The sequence below is a fragment of the Herpailurus yagouaroundi genome, unplaced genomic scaffold (assembly GCF_014898765.1).
Source record: "Herpailurus yagouaroundi ecotype Mexico unplaced genomic scaffold, PumYag 145733, whole genome shotgun sequence".
In the NCBI taxonomy this organism is placed as follows: Eukaryota; Metazoa; Chordata; class Mammalia; order Carnivora; family Felidae; genus Herpailurus; species Herpailurus yagouaroundi.
In genome coordinates, this window is record NW_024422468.1 from 6,718 (window position 1) to 10,269 (window position 3,552).

At 39.7% G+C, this 3,552-nt stretch overlaps 1 long non-coding RNA gene across 1 annotated transcript; it reads left to right on the forward strand.

Annotated features, from left to right (window-relative positions):
* Positions 1-2,116: 2,116 nt before the first annotated feature.
* Positions 2,117-3,256, forward strand: LOC121026592 (uncharacterized). Its single transcript, XR_005788392.1, has 2 exons — positions 2,117-2,279; positions 3,037-3,256. It is a non-coding gene; the product is annotated as an uncharacterized LOC121026592 (long non-coding RNA).
* Positions 3,257-3,552: the final 296 nt, after the last annotated feature.

The following is a 3,552-nucleotide window of genomic DNA, read 5'->3' on the forward strand; positions in this document are numbered from 1 at the left end:
AACAGGCTCCAGGCTCTGAGCCATCAGCCCAGAGCCTGACGCGGGGCTCGAACTCACGGACCGCGAGATCGTGACCTGGCTGAAGCCGGACGCTTAACCGACTGCGCCACCCAGGCGCCCCATTTATTTCTTTTTAAAGAGAGACAGAGAGAGAGACAGAGAGAGAGAGAGAGAGAGAGAGAGAGAAACAGAGTGTGTGTGAGCAGAGGAGGGACAGAGAGAATCCCAACAGTGTGGAGCCCAGTGCGGGACTCAAACTCATGAACTGTGAGATCATGATCAGAGATGAGATCAAGAGTCAGACGTTTAACCAACTGAGCCACCTGGGTGTCCCAAGGGATAAGCCACTTTTTGAATGAGAATAATACTTGCTTATAATACCATCCAACTTTAGAATGGTTTTTCATGTAGAATGTTTCAATTAGTTTTCACAACAGATTAGTTTAGCATGGCTTTTGGAATCTAAATGAATTCGGTTGGAATCTTAACTCTATCACTTAATAGCTGTATGATTTCAGGTAAATACTAAACCTCTCTGACCCTCAGTTTCCTCACTTATAAATTCAAAGAAAATATAATCGTGCTTCTTAGGATGATTGTGGGAATTTAGTGATACATATAAATCAGGTACCAGGGTAAAATTTAATCAATGGGATGGAAGCCATTAATAAATGATAGTTATAATTATTATTTTATAAACAAGAAAACCAAGGCACACAGTACAAAGGAAGCAATCAGAAGGCTCTGTGTAAAGACAGATTTTGATTCTAAATGCCATGCTTCAATCTACTTCTCTGCCCTTCCAGCAAAGCAGTCTACAAAAAGCTTCCTCACACTTTCTTTAATTTGATCTTTATAACAACCTTAAGAGGTTTATGTAGAAAATGACTCTTTAGCTCTGTGGGGAAGTGAATTTTAATGGACGAGTTTTAATGGTTGTTCAAGTTAATTGGAAAGGTTGGCCAGCATCACAACCTCAACAAGGAGAGAAGTAGAGCAGAAATATAAAGAATAATAAGTATGTAAACTAAGATGATCTGGCCTAGAGAAGATGAGGCCAATGGCACTAACTCAGGACAGGTGCATTTAACAGTGACTCGCAGAAACCAGAATCTAGGGGAGCCTGGGTGGCTCAGTCGGTTGAGTGTCTGACTCTCAATTTAGGTTCTGATCATGATCGTAGGATCAAGCCCGTGCTGGGCTCTGTACTGAGCATGGAGCCTGCTTAAGATTCTTTCTCTCCCTCTACCCCTCTCCTTCACTCACACACTCTCTCTCTTAAAGAAAGAAAGAAAGAAAGAAAGAAAGAAAGAAAGAAAGAAAGAAGAAAGAAACCTGAAATCTAAACTCACCCTCACCTAATACTCAAAAAGCAGTTTCCTTATTTTTTTCTTATTTCAGTTAATTGTCCAAAAGGGCAAAAAGAGGCCCCAGAAAGAAGCAAAGAAAATTTTTCTTCATGCTTAGGAGGCCAAGTTGATGTTAGATAAATGACCTTGGACACTAACTGACTTCTTTGTGGTCCTGTTTCCTCATTCGCAAATGAAGATAATATCACCATTAGTGTTCTCCAGAGAAATAGGACCAATAGAGTGTGTGTCTATGGAGAAATAGTGCGATTTTAAGGAATTAGATTGCGTGATTCTAGAGCAGTCCAAAATTTGCAAGAAGGCCAGCTGATGAGAACTGGGAGAAAGTTGATGCTACAGCTTGAGTCCAATGGCAGTCTGCTGGCAGAACTCTGTCTTTCTGAGGAAGGTCAGTCTTTTTCTTAAGGCTTTCAGTTGCTTGGATGAGGCCCACTAACATTATGAAGGGTAATATGCTTAGCTTGAAGTTTAATGATTTCAGTGTTAATCTTATCTAAAATACACTTTAACAGTAACATCCAGACACGTTTAACCAAATATCTGGATACTGTGGCCTGGCCAAGTTGACATATAAAATTAACCATCACAGAAGGAATACTGATCATGCAAGGAACAAATTTAGCACAATATCTAACACACAAAGCTAATCATAATAATGATAATAATAATATAATATAGCTATTATTATTTCTGCTGTTATTATTCTTTACTGAATACCTTTTTTTTTTTTTTTTTTTTTTTTTTTTTTTTTGCTGGGCATCAGGTTAGGTTCTGAAGACATGAGAATTCACAAGATACCAATCTTTGTCCTCAAAAGAACTTACAGTCTAAACACAGATCCTAATAAGCTACCTGACAGCGTTCTGAATACTATGAGAACAAAAGACTACTTTGAGGAATATGGGTATGGTAAGAGTGCATAAAAGGGCCCTGACTCAAAATGGGCTGAGGGGCAGGGATAACTTAGAGAAGATAGAATGGATGAACAGACTCCAGTCAGGTAAATGGACACCGGTGGCGGGGAGGAAGAAGCAGGTGTATGGTAAGGAGATGAGTGCATGGATCTAGAATTGACAAAGAACACAGTCTGTTCATAGAACTGCAAGCAGTTTATCATTTGTTGGGTGAGAGGATGAAAGAAGCAAGTAAAGACAAAAAGGCAAAAAGACTGCAAGTTTAAGGCTGTAAAAGGGCTCTTACCAACCTAAGCGGTTTGGATTTTATCCCCAAAGCAATGATGACCTAAAATATGGTAGTGATGTTGGAAATGGAGAGAAGAGACAAATTTGAGAGGTCTCAATGGGTGAAATGGATAAGGCCTGATGATGGATTAAATGTTTGAGATGAGGGAGGAGGGTGGGAAAGCTAATACTTAGAAGTGAGCTAGAGTATGTTTAGAAGATGCTAAAAACTAGGGGCGCCTGGGTGGCTCAGTCGGTTAAGCGTCCGACTTCAGCTCAGGTCATGATCTCACAGTTTGTGAGTTCAAGCCCCGCATCGGGCTCTGTGCTGACAGCTTAGAGCCTGGAGCCTGCTTCAGAGTCTGTGTCTCCCTCTCTCTCTGCTCCTCCCCCACTCATGCTCTGTCTCTCTCTCCTTCAAAAATAGACAAAAACATTAAAAAAATTTTTTTTAAAGATGCTAATAACTCTTGTAATTCCAATAGGATATTCTGAAGAAAGCTGAAGGACTTTGCACTTGTCATCTGCCCTTTGTTGTTCACTTTCCACATTTGTGAAATGAAGATATTGGACTCAATTCTCTTTGAAAGCCCTTGTCTTACTGTAAACTGCAATCCTGTGACTACTTTGTACATAATACATTCTGGAGGGGGATGGGGGAATACTTTTGGCCCTACCACGTCAATAAACTGAAAGCAATAAGTAGTACCACCAGATTGGTATTTAACTATGATTTTGCAATTATCACAGGATGTCAGAATGAGAAAGATCAGGAAATTAGATAACACATGCTAGTATCTTTTCTGTTCTGTTTGAGCTGTCAGAAAAATAGGGGCGGTTGACACTGCAGATCTAAAAAGATTAGACGGATTGTTCTAACTAGAATCAAAGTTGATAAGCAAATTTCTATGAATAGTGAAACAGACCAAAAAGCTGATTGGTGAAAAAAAAAAAAATGCATGGGAGAGAGAAACAAGCATGCTCTTTTTTTTCTTTTTTCC